At 45.4% G+C, this 14,208-nt stretch overlaps 1 protein-coding gene across 1 annotated transcript in view; it reads left to right on the top strand.

The window, feature by feature from the left end:
- Window positions 1-14,208, top strand: part of LOC126184378 (plexin-B) — a 981,143-nt gene that overhangs the window by 591,117 nt on the left and 375,818 nt on the right. The window lies entirely within an intron of this gene.

Genomic DNA, 14,208 nt, shown 5'->3' with positions numbered 1-14,208 from the left:
GAAGGAACCGCATGACAGTTGTGTTATGTGGGCTGTACGACATCAGGCGAAATCTGACACCAGGCCTTCATACTTGGCGTGAGACGCTATTTCCTTGGCATGTTCACGTGCTCACTGTGCACTCAGAACTGAAAAGAGCGAAGCGACGCGATAGACGGGCTACTAGAGACACTGCCCAACACATCTCTGCAAAGCTTCATCGGATTTTCACAGTGGTTTCCATTGCGCAACCGACTACATTAAATGAGTTCCTTGGAACAGGCACTGCGGCGACTACAGCCGTTATGAAATACATTAAATGAATTCGCAATTGACAATAAGGACAACCATCAGCTGTAGAATGGAATGATGACAATGAAAATTAGTGCAGGATCGGGACTCGAACCCGGATTTTCCGCTCATCGGCAGTGGTCGCCTTACCATTTGGCTATCCACGCACGACTCACAGCCACACCCAAACTTCCTTATATCGTCAACCATGCGTCTACGATCCGTACGCGTACATCTACTATGTTTATTCCCGTGCGCCGCCCGTGGTGGCCGAGCGGTTCTAGGCGCTTCAGTTTGGAACCTTGCGACCGCTACGGTCGCAGATTCGAATCCTGCATCGGGCATGGATGTGTGTGATGCCCTTAGGTTTAAGTAGTTCTAAGTTCTAGGGGACTGCTGACCTCAGATGTTAAGTCCCATAGTGCTCAGAGCCATTTGAACCATTTTTTTGTATTCCCGTACAAGACGCTTACCGGGGCAATTGCGAATTCATTTAATGTGTTTCATATAACGGCTGTAGTCGCTGCAGTGCATGTTTCTTTGGACATTCATGCATGTCCAAATGAACTGTGCATCTTAATCAGAGTAACACAGACACTGCAATATCGTATTTATCTGCCGATACTGGGCAAGCGACTTTCAAGTATAAAGTCTGACTTGTACGGGAATATACATAATGGATGTACGAGTACGAGTCGTAGAGGCATGCTAAATTACTGGCCCATACCGTTAACGTCGATATGCAGCAGGATTTTAGAACATATATTGTGTTCGAACATTATGAATTGAATTAGCCGAGTGGTCTAAAGCGCTGTAGTCATGGACTGTGCGGCTGGTCCTGGCGGAGGTTCGAGTCCTCCCTCGGGCATGGGTGTGTGTGTTTGTCCTTAGGATAATTTAGGTTAAGTAGTGTTTAAGCAAGGGACTGATGACGTTAGCAGTTAAGTCCCATAAGATTTCACACACATTTGAACATGTTTTTGAACATTATGAATTACCTCGAAGAAAATGGTCTCTTGACACACAGTCAACATGGGTTTAGAAAACATCGTTCCAGTGAAACACAACTAGCTCTTTATTCACATGAAGTGTTGAGTGCCACTGACAAGGGATTTCAGATCGATTCCGTATTTCTGGATTTCCCGAAGCCTTTTGACACTGTATCATACAAGCGGCTCGTAGTGAAATTGCGTGCCTATGGAATATCGTCTCAGTTATGTGACTGGATTTGTGATTTCCTGTCAGAGAGGTCATAGTTGTTTGTAATTGACGAAAAGTCATCGAGTAAAACACAAGTAATTTATGTTGTTACCCCAGGTAGTGTTATAGGCCCTTTGCTGTTCCTTATCTATATAAACGATTTTGGATACAATCTGAGCATCCGTCTTCGGTTGTTCGCAGATGACGCTGTCGTTCATCGACTAATAAAGTCATCAGAAGATCAAAACAAACTACAAAACGATTTAGAAAAGATATGTGAATGGCGCGAAAAGTGGCAGTTGACACTAAATAACGAGAAGTGTGAGGTTATCCACATGAGTGCTAAAAGGAACTCGTTAAACTTCGGTTACACGATAAATCAGTCTAATCTAAAAGCCGTAAATTCAACTCAATACCTAGGTATTGCAATTATGAACAACTTAAATTGGAAGGAACACATAGAAAATGTTGTGGGGAAGGCTAAACAAAGACTGTGTTTTATTGGCAGGACACTTAGAAAATGTAACAGACCTACTAAAGAGACTACCTACACATCGCTTGTCCGTTCTCTTTTAGAATACTGCTGCGCAGTATGGGATCCTTACCAGATAGGACTGACGGAGTACATCGAAAAAGTTCAAAGAAAGGCAGCACGTTCTGAATTATCGCGAAATATGGGCGTGTCACAGAAATGATACAGGATTTTGGCTGGAAATCATTAAAAGAAAGACGTTTTTCGTTGCGACGGAATCTTCTCACGAAATTCCAATCACCACCTTTCTCCTCCGAATGCGAAAATATTTTGTTGACACCGACCTACATAGGGAGGAACGATCACCACGATAAAATTAGGGAAATCAGAGCTCGTTCGGAAAGATATAGGTGTTCATTCTTTCCGCTTGCTATACGAGATTGGAATAAGAGAGAATTGTGAAGATAGTTCGAACATTATGAATTACCTCGAAGAAAACGGTCTATTGACACACAGTCAACATGGGTTTAGAAAACTGTGTTCTCTGTGAAACACAACTAGCTCTTTATTGCCGGCCGCGGTGGTCGTGCGGTTCTAGGCGCTCCAGTCCGGAGCCGCGCTGCTGCTACGGTCGCAGGTTCGAATCCTGCCTCGGGCATGGATGTGTGTGATGTCCTTAGGTTAGGTAGGTTTCATTAGTTCTAAGTTCTAGGGGACTGATGGCCACAGCAGTTGAGTCCCATAGTGCTCAGAGCCATTTGAACCATTTTTAGCTCTTTATTGACATGAAGTGTTGAGTGCTGTTGACAAGGGATTTCAGATCGATTCCGTATTTGTGGATTTCAGGAAGACTGTTGACACAGTACCACATAAGCGTAGTGACATTGCCAGGCACTTGAATGTGATTTGCAGAGTATCCATGTAGATGTAGACGACATATGGATGTTTGGGGCAGGCCGTGAACGTGTGCGGATAGCCAAATGATAAGGCGGCCGCCTGCGATAAGCGGGAAATCTGGGTTCGAGTCCCGGTCTGGCACAGATTTTCGTTGTCTTCATTCCATTCTACAGCTGATGGTAGTCGTTATTCGCAACTGCGAATTGACTTGAAACGTCCCCTTTGAACAATTATACATGACTGTGCTTGAACTGACACACAATATTTTTAGCGCAACGCAATCTGACTTTCAAAAATCCCTACAATAGAATGGCCCTGACTAACATTAACCTATACCTTTCACAAATCACTTACCTCACAAAAATCTTCATTACTCGAACTACTGCAATACAGCGAGCGCCACTACTGCCAGCTAAATAAAAGATTCAAACTACGGAAGGCACTAACTACTGATAGGCATAGTTAGCAAATGAAAGATTTTTGTAGAGAACAAACAATGTATTTACCTTAATAGTCATAATATATATATCAGTTCATGACATGCAGTCTAACAAATTTCAAAACTCCGCCATCTCTCTCCCCACATCCACCACTGCTGGCGGCTCACCTCCAACTGCGCAACGCTACGCGCTGTTCACATCCAGCTGCCGCTGCCCAACACTACAATGGCAGACAACAATGCAAACTAGCCACAGACAGCACACAGCACAGTCAGTGATTTTCATACAGAGCGCTACGTAACGTTGCCAATAAGAAAACATAAACAGCCTACTTACAGACTTAATGTATTTCATAACGGCTGTGTCGCCACAGTGCCTGTTCCAAGGAACTTTGGAACGTATTCAGAATAACACAGGCACTGCAATATCGTACTTTCCGAACAGCCCTTCTAAACACAACGATGTAGACAGTCCAGGTCGTATAACACTTGAACACAGATAATCCAATCGATGAACTAGAGAGAGAACCAAATAACGTTTGCAAATGAGCATCTTAGAGTTTGATGATGCGTCGAGCACTTGAGCTATTCGCGCGATGCTGATACACGGAAGGACAATGGCGTCGCGACGAGCTCCCAGTTGGAACGTCGATTAGTGCGCGGCGGCGTGTGTTTGGCAGGTGTCTGCGGGCGCGGTTCACCCGTGGCGCGGGAGCCGGCGTGCGCCGTGGACGCCCGCTGGTTTGCATTTAGGCCGCTGCCCACGCTGTTTCCATGGCAACGGCTGCGCGCGCTAGGCGGGTGCGCGGACTGAATTGGGGGCAGGAAATTAGGCGCCAGCAGCCGACACCACAATCCCACACCCTCGATAGGAGACCAGCAGCAGTCGGAATAGTCAATTACCGTCCCATGCGTACACCGGCAGGCTGCCGCTAATACCACGGTACAAACCACTGAGGTTCAAGTGGTGCCGTTACTGTGAAGCTTGGACTGATGATAGTATGGTGTCGTATTTTTGTGGACTGACAAGACAGCCAGTCCACAGTGACGGGTAACCGAAAGGCACGTGTATACACACGCCGGCTGGCGTTAGGTCTGAAACAGGATACGTAATGAATGCTATAAAGACAAGTACGTAGCTGCTGGAATACTTAACTTTAATCCATCATTTGTATACAGCATTCTTGATGATACAAGTGAGACTCTCTCTAGAAATGGTTAATGGCGCCTTGCTAGGTCGTAGCCATGGACTTAGCTGAAGGCTCTTCTATCTATCTCTCGGCAAATGAGAGAAAGGCTTCGTCAGTGTAGTCGCTAGCAAAGTCGTCCGTACAACTGGGACGAGTCCTAGTACGTCTCTCTAGACCCGCCGTGTGGTGGCGCTCCGTCTGCAATTACTGACAGTGGCGACACGCGGGTCCGACATGTACTAATGGACCGCGGCCGATTTAAAGCTACCACCTAGCAAGTGTGGTGTCTGGCGGTAACACCACACGTATTGTGTTCGGCGAGTATGGCGGTGACATGGGGAAGGCCACATTTTTACAATGTTTTGAAGAGGCACAGTGACCTGGCATTATGGTGTGGGGAGCCATCGGGCACAACTTCAAGTCTCGGGTGCTCGTGACTGAGGGAACTATAATGGTACAACAGTACGTCGCGGATACCCTGCTGCCTCCAATGTTACCTCTCGTGCGACAATATGGTGTTGCAACATTTCAGCAGGGTAATTTTAAATGGCTTTGAGCACTATGGGACTTAACATCTGAGGTCATCAGTCCCCTAGAACTTAGAACTACTTGAACCTAACTAACCTAAGGACATCACACACATCCATGCCAGATGCAGGATTCGAAACTGCGACCGTAGCGGTCGCGCGATTCCAGACTGAAGCGCCTAGAACGGCTCGGCCACACACAGGACGGCTCAATAGGGTAATGCTAACACGAATTCTTTACAGACGAATGGAAAAACTGGTAGACGCCGACCTCGGGGAAGATCAGTTTGGATTCCGTAGAAATGTTGGAACACGTGAGGCAATACTGACCCTACGACTTCTCTTGGAAAATAGATTAAGGAAAGGCAAACCTACATTTCTAGCATTTGTAGACTTAGAGAAAGCTTTTGACAATGTTAACTGGAATACTCTCTTTCAACTTCTGAAGATGGTTGGGGTAAAATACAAGGAGCGAAAGGCTATTTACAATTTGTACAGAAACCAGACGGCAGTTATAAGAGTTGAGGGGCGTGAAAGGGAAGCAGTGGTTGGGAATGGAGTGAGACATGGTTGTAGCCTATCCCCGATGTTATTCATCTGTATACTGAGCAAGCAGTAAAGGAAACAAAAGAAAAAGTCGGAGTAGGTATTAAAATCCATGGAAAAGAAATAAAAACTTTGAGGTTCGCCTATGAGATTGTAATTCTGTCAGAGGCAGTAAAGGACCTGGAACAGGTGGTGGTGGTTAGTGTTTAACGTCCCGTCGACAACGAGGTCATTAGAGACGGAGCGCAAGCTCGGGTTAGGGAAGGATTGGGAAGGAAATCGGCCGTGCCCTTTCAAAGGAACCATCCCGGCATTTGCTGAAACGATTTAGGGAAATCACGGAAAACCTAAATCAGGATGGCTGGAGACGGGATTGAACTGTCGTCCTCCCGAATGCGAGTCCAGTGTGCTAACCACTGCGCCACCTCGCTCGATAAAGGACCTGGAAGAGAAGCTGAACAGAATTGACAGTGTCTTGAAAGGAGGATATAAGATGAACATCAACAGAAGCAAAACGAGAATAAAGGAATGTAGTCGAATTAAATCGGGTGATGCTGCGGGAATTAGATTAGGAAATGAGAGGCTTAAAGTAGTAAACGAGTTTTGCTATTTGGGGAGCAAAATAACTGATGATGGTCGAAGTAGAGAGGATATAAAATGTAGACTGGCAATGGCGAGGAAAGCGGTTCGGAAGAAGAGAAATTTGTTAACATCGACTATAGATTTAAGTGTCAGTAAGTCGTTTCTGAAAGTATATGTATGGAGTGTAGCCATGTATGGAAGTGAAACGTGGGCGATAAATACACTCCTGGAAATTGAAATAAAAACACCGTGAATTCATTGTCCCAGGAAGGGGAAACTTTATTGACACATTCCTGGGGTCAGATACATCACATGATCACACTGACAGAACCACCTTCTTGTTAACATCGACTATAGATTTAAGTGTCAGTAAGTCGTTTCTGAAAGTATATGTATGGAGTGTAGCCATGTATGGAAGTGAAACGTGGGCCATAAATACACTCCTGGAAATTGAAATAAGAACACCGTGAATTCATTGTCCCAGGAAGGGGAAACTTTATTGACACATTCCTGGGGTCAGATACATCACATGATCACACTGACAGAACCACAGGCACATAGACACAGGCAACAGAGCATGCACAATGTCGGCACTAGTACAGTGTATATCCACCTTTCGCAGCAATGCAGGCTGCTATTCTCCCATGGAGACGATCGTAGAGATGCTTGATGTAGTCCTGTGGAACGGCTTGCCATGCCATTTCCACCTGGCGCCTCAGTTGGACCAGCGTTCGTGCTGGACGTGCAGACCGCGTGAGACGACGCTTCATCCAGTCCCAAACATGCTCAATGGGGGACAGATCCGGAGATCTTGCTGGCCAGGGTAGTTGACTTACACCTTCTAGAGCACGTTGGGTGGCACGGGATACATGCGGACGTGCATTGTCCTGTTGGAACAGCAAGTTCCCTTGCCGGTCTAGGAATGGTAGAACGATGGGTTCGATGACGGTTTGGATGTACCGTGCACTATTCAGTGTCCCCTCGACGATCACCAGTGGTGTACGGCCAGTGTAGGAGATCGCTCCCCACACCATGATGCCGGGTGTTGGCCCTGTGTGCCTCGGTCGTATGCAGTCCTGATTGTGGCGCTCACCTGCACGGCGCCAAACACGCATACGACCATCATTGGCACCAAGGCAGAAGCGACTCTCATCGCTGAAGACGACACGTCTCCATTCGTCCCTCCATTCACGCCTGTCGCGACACCACTGGAGGCGGGCTGCACGATGTTGGGGCGTGAGCGGAAGACGGCCTAACGGTGTGCGGGACCGTAGCCCAGCTTCATGGAGACGGTTGCGAATGGTCCTCGCCGATACCCCAGGAGCAACAGTGTCCCTAATTTGCTGGGAAGTGGCGTTGCGGTCCCCTACGGCACTGCGTAGGATCCTACGGTCTTGGCGTGCATCCGTGCGTCGCTGCGGTCCGGTCCCAGGTCGACGGGCACGTGCACCTTCCGCCGACCACTGGCGACAACATCGATGTACTGTGGAGACCTCACGCCCCACGTGTTGAGCAATTCGGCGGTACGTCCACCCGGCCTCCCGCATGCCCACTATACGCCCTCGCTCAAAGTCCGTCAACTGCACATACGGTTCACGTCCACGCTGTCGCGGCATGCTACCAGTGTTAAAGACTGCTATGGAGCTCCGTATGCCACGGCAAACTGGCTGACACTGACGGCGGCGGTGCACAAATGCTGCGCAGCTAGCGCCATTCGACGGCCAACACCGCGGTTCTTGGTGTGTCCGCTGTGCCGTGCGTGTGATCATTGCTTGTACAGCCCTCTCGCAGTGTCCGGAGCAAGTATGGTGGGTCTGACACACCGGTGTCAATGTGTTCTTTTTTCCATTTCCAGGAGTGTATGTTGGACAAGAAGAGAATAGAAGCTATCGAAATGTGGTGCTACAGAAGAATGCTGAAGATTAGATGGGTAGATCACATAACTAATGAGGAGGTATTGAATAGAATTGGAGAGAAGAGGAGCTTGTGGAACAACTTGACTAGAAGAAGGGATCGGTTGGTAGGGCATATTCTGAGGCATCAAGGGATCACCAATTTAGTATTGGAGGGCAGCGTGGGGGGTAAAAATCGTAGAGGGACACCAAGAGATGAATAGACTAAACAGATTCAGAAGGATGTAGGTTGCAGTAGATACTGGGAGCTGAAGAAGCTTGCACAGGATAGAGTAGCATGGAGAGCTGCATCAAACCAGTCTCTGGACTGGAGACCACAACAACAATGCTCGTCCACACGTGGCACGTGTAACTACGAAATGTCTGCGTGATGTTGAGGTACTCCTGTGGCCAGCAAGATCCGCAGAACTGTCCGCGATAGAACTTGTGTGGGACCAGCTCGGACGTAAGCTTACTCCCAGTACCAGTGTACATGTTACCATGGATATCAAGGACCCGTTACAACAGCTGTGGACCAGCTGGCCCTAGGAATGGATACAACGGCTTTATGACACACTTCCCTAGCGAATCAGTGTATGCGTTCGGGCTGGATGTGGTGCGACGTCTTACTGATAAGTACTCATGTGTCGCAGCATATTGCGAGGTTTCATTTTCAATCAAAATCCGCCAGTTAGGGTCAAGTAAATATTCCAGGTGCCTTGAAGCAGGCTGTATTACTAGTTAGGCTTCCAGTAATGTGTGTTAACTGAGACCTGAAGCGTACTTAGTTGTGTGAGCCAGATAAGCTACGAATGACGGCTATAGAAATGCAGAGGGCTGATTAACCCCTGCCCTCCTCCTTTCTCCAGTAAGAAAAAGACACTGTAGCGGTCTGCCTACTGGGACTTGCAAGTATTTCATTTCGTTTACTGCTCAATCAGAGACCTGTTGCTTACATTTTGTAACAGGTCGTTCATTTTACAGCTTTTTCTTGTGGATTACAAAATATGTTCCGCGTTGCAAACAGCAATAATTGTTTTCAGCAGTTGCAATGGAAGAAATTATAAATTAAAAGTTCATTAGAAATTGAAAGAAAAAAACAGGTGGTTCAAATGGCTATAAGCACTATGGGACTTAACGTCTGAGGTCATCAGTCCCCTAGACTTAGAACTACTTAAACCTAACTAACCTAAGGACATCACACACATCCATGCCCGAGGCAGGATTCGAACCTGCGGCCGTAGCAGCAGCGCGTTTCCGGACTGAAGAGCCTAGAACCGCTCGGCCACAGCGGCCGGCAAGAAAAAACACAAAAACATTCATATTTTAAGGAGATATGATGATAGTTGACAGGAAACACTTGGAGAGAGAGAAATGTTGCCTATCGCGAGTAATTTCTAAAAAGATATTCTTAGATTGATGGCCCGAATTAACATCTTCCCCGTCTTGGCTGCACAAGAACTATTAAGTTCGACCCAGATGCGGACGCCAGCAAAAGGGAGTCTACTATATATATGTCCAGTTCCAGTACAATCTTCAGTTAAGATGCTGTAAATGGGTAAAGCAATAGCTGACTGCGATTTATAGAACAGTTTTAGTCACTGCGTCTCAGAGAGTATAACGTTTACACGTAATATAATGTTCACCACTAATTCACGTAATCAATTTCATTCCCAAGTGCCGCGCGGGATTAGCCGAGCGGTCTAGGGCGCTGCAGTCATGGACTGTGCGGCTGGTCCCGGCGGAGGTTCGAGTCCTCCCTCGGGCATGGGTGTGTGTGTTTGTCCTTAGGATAATTTAGGTTGAGTAGTGTGTAAGCTTAGGGACTGATGACCTTAGCTGTTAAGTCCCATAAGATTTCACACACATTTAAACTTTTTTTTCATTCCCAAGTAATACTGTTCAACGTATAAAACTTCAAGCAGTGATCAGCTTGCAATATTATCACTCAACACGTTTCACTGCCAACAAATACAAATATATCAATCATAAAATCACAAATGGGGGAATAAAATATGTATTCTTCCAGAAAAATTACAAACTATGCACCGTAAAATCCCCAATTTTCAGTTTAATATAAAATACATTGAACATTAAATACACTAACAGAAAAAATCACAACACAAAAAATAATTAATTCCGGGAATACATTTATCTAGGTAACATATTTAAGTGATTAACATTGCAGGATCACAAGTTAATGCGAGCGCGAGATAAGCCATTGCAAATGTGAAATTCTGGTACGTAATAACCGATGTAACCGCCAGACTGATGAAAGCAAGAATGAAAATGTGCACGCACTGTGTTGTACAGGTTCCAGATGTCAGTTTATGGAATGGAGTTGTATGCCTGTTGCACTTAGTCGGTCAATGCAAGGACGGTTAACGTTGGTGGATGGCGCTGGAGTTGCCGTAAGATGATGTCCCATATGTGCTCGATTGGAGACAGATCTGGTGATAAGGCAGCCAAGGCAACATGTCGACACTTCGTAGTGCACGTTGGGCTATAACAGCTGTACGTGGGCGAGCGTTATCCTGTTGCAAAACACCCCCTGGAATGCTGTTCAAAAATGGTTCAAATGGCACTAAGTACTATGGGGCTTAACATCTGAGGTCATCAGTCCCCGAGACTTAGAACTAAGTAAACCTAACTAACCTAAGGACATCACACACATCCATGCCTGGGGCAGGATTCGAACCTGCGACCGCAGCAGCAGCGCGGTTCCGGACTGTAGCGCCTAGAACGACTCGGCCACTCCGGCCGGCTGGAATGCTGTTCGTGAACGCAACACAACATTCGAATCACCAGACTGACGTACAAATTTGCAGTCAGGGTGCGGGGGATAATCACGAGGGTATTGCTAATGTCATACGAAATCGCACCTCAGGTCATAGCTCCAGATGTAGGTCCAATGTGTCTTGCACGTAGACAGCTTGGTAATAGGCCCTCAACGGGTCTCCTCATAATCAACACACTGCCATCACTGTCACGGAGGCAGAACCGGCTTTCATCAGAAAATACAACGGATCTCCACCCTGCCCTGTAATGAGCTCTCGCTTGACAGCACTGAAGTCGTGCTTTGGGGTCAGTGGAAAACAGGCCACAGGGCGTCTGGCTCGGACTGTCCTTAAAGTAACAGATTTTTATTAGTTCGTTGTGTCAATGTAGGCCAACTGTTGAGCAAATAGCTGCTGCAGATGCGGCATTATGCGCCGGATCCATACGCCAAACACGCTGGTCTTCCATCCCGGTAGTGCTACGTGGCCGTCCGGAGCCCGGTCTTCTTGCAACTGTACATTCTCGTGACCACCGCTGCCAGCAATCACGTACAGTGGCTACGTTCCTGCCAAGTCTTTCCACAGTATCGCAGAAGGAACGTCCAGTTTCTCGTTGTCAGACTCCACGACCCCGTTCAAACTCAGTGGAGTGTTGATAACTGTGCCTTTGTCGCCTTAAAGACATCCTTCCCTAACACAAGTCATCATGTCCAGTCTCAGAGGTAACTAACGCTTACGACCGTTACATCGTGTATTAAAAACAAACCTGATTAGCATCCTCTAGTGGCGCTACTAGCGCTACTCTTATGCCATTGGCGCTAAATTAGAAAAGACATCATCATTCAGATGTAGAAACATGCGTATCAACTTCCGTTTATGTCGCATTACTCCTTCTTGGTGTTACGATTTTATTTTCCTTCAGCGTATTTATTATCCTGGCCATCAGTCTTTTACGATTACAGTACAATGAAGAACTGAATGTACAACATAACATTTCTCATGTTTGTCATTATACAGCAACGGCGAGCTGCAGTTCTTGGACGGAGAAGACTGTATGACTGCCATGGTTGTTCGCACCTCTTGATACCAGATACTGTTAGCTACTCCGCCACATCAGGATACTGCGAGACTCGTACTAATTCATAGCTTCTGTGATACATTTATACAAACATTAGCATAAATATACTCCCCTTCAAGTTATCGATAAAATTCCTCTATCTTTACGATTTACTCGAAGCTTAAAATAGATGTTTACAGTCGCTCCAGAGAAACCCGCACAACATGACCGATCCAAGCTTGTTATCTGATTATAATGACCTTCTGGTCGATATGACATTAAACTAAAATTTCCATTCATCCCACCCCAAATTTAGACACACATGTTCTGTTGATTTCAGTGTTGTAACAGACAGATAAAACTAACTTAATATTAACCTGCTCGAACCACAGTGAGCAGTCAGGTACACCACTGCTACTGATTACCGCAAGACTCCCAGATTTGTACAATGTGTTCCGTTCTCACCTCTTGATAGCTGCTTGGAATCATAGCCAGAACATTGTAACAAGACGAGCAACGTTAGAGTATCACATGCCATCGACGTTGATGTTACTAGAGGTAGAGCACTATTTCAGTTCGATTTGCATGAGTGAACCAACTGACCTTGTTGAAGGATCCATCCCAGGATTTTCTTCGAGTAATTTAGGCACCACAAAAACCTTTGACAAAGTGCCCGGACAGGGATTTTTCTCTTCTGTTACACGTCTATTGTCTGTGAATAGTGCACTGCAATCAGCCCTTTCTTGTTTTCTTCCTAGAAAGTCTATTTGCCTGTATAAAGAGTTCTCCGGTCAACATTCGGATCGTCATGCAGTTCAAAGGACGATGCGAGATTTCGAGATCAGCATTTAAAATCTCGTAATGCCCACACTCAGTGTGACTACCCGTATTCCGGCAGTCACGTCCCACTTGCCCGCATCCGTAAAGAACCGGAAAATGAGCACGCAGGTTGTATTACAAGTAACGCAATGTACACAGCGGGCAGGAAAAAAGAGATCTTAAACCAGCTTTAAAACATCTTCCACAAGCAAGCATTATTTGGCACAAACCAGTGATAAACGCCGTTCATTCCATTGCTGATATTACATCAGCTGAGAATGTTTTAATTATAATTCATTTCTGAGTTGAATTTGGAAGATTTTCTTTACGCAGGAAGAAACTGATCGCTTTTTTGTGAAAAATTGTCCAGAAATTCTTGCTTTTTTTTCATGATTTCTTTATCATTTCAAACCTATCATGGGCTTCTTCCGAATTTGTGGCCGTGGCTGTCTCTTACACAAATTTTTCATCTTCCGAAATGTAGATTTCTGAATTTCTGGCCGTTTAGTACTCTGGTTATCTCATACATGAATTTTTCGTCTTCCGAAATGTAGACATTAACGGAATGTCTAAGCACTCAACCTGCTAAATTTTCCAAAAATCACTGTAAAAATGAAGATATATGGAGATTATACGGAAGCAGTCCCTTATTGAATTTCATGAAATTTATTGTCCCAAAAACTAGTTTTCAAGTCACTGCAGGCTGATTAGATGGGGTTGTTACACCATCTGGTAATGAACCTGCGATGGCTTGAAAAGTAGTTTATGGGACAGTAGACCGTATCAAATTAATCAATTTCTTCCTAGTGTTGCGTACACGTATCACGAAGTTTAACTTCACAAAATTCAGTCGAAATGAATTTATTATACAAAACTAAATATGCATGTGTTAAAAGGCATTCACAAGTTCTCTGTGTATGATTTTTATAGTTCACAATTAGTCTAACACTTCGTGAAAAAGTAAATTACTGAAAACTGCGTATTTCGTGTACGCAACACTGGGAACAAAAGCGTGAAAAAGGAGACTGATCTCATATATATACCGCCAGTTCAAATCATAGTAGCAGCTTGTCATCTACCCAGTTCAAATCATAGTAGCAGCTTGTCATCCACAATGGCTATAATGAAATCATTATTAAATGGATAACCTTCTTGCTTTATAACTGTTTACGTTAACCCATTGATTTGTAACTGTATACGTTAACCCAGTGATTTCACTTCTTACCCTATGGACGCTCGATAAAAAATTGATATCCTTAGTTTCCCATAAGTAGATTAGCTCCTACTGCAATGTGGACTGCACTTTTATTAGTTTTTCAATGTCTCCCGGATAGCACATGTCGGTTGTCCTACATATACCAGGGAAGACGACTGGAATATTCCAGAATTTGAAACACGAACAGCTGCTAGCATGAGTTTCACAGAAGTAGATACCTTAGGGGTTGCGAAGCAACTCAAATCGCTTGATACGGGCAAGTCTTCAGGTCCGGACTGTATACCGATTAGGTTCCTTTCAGATTACGCTGATGCAATAGCTCCC

This window comes from Schistocerca cancellata, chromosome 4, assembly GCF_023864275.1.
Source record: "Schistocerca cancellata isolate TAMUIC-IGC-003103 chromosome 4, iqSchCanc2.1, whole genome shotgun sequence".
In the NCBI taxonomy this organism is placed as follows: Eukaryota; Metazoa; Arthropoda; class Insecta; order Orthoptera; family Acrididae; genus Schistocerca; species Schistocerca cancellata.
This window is presented reverse-complemented; position numbering and strand designations above follow the sequence as displayed.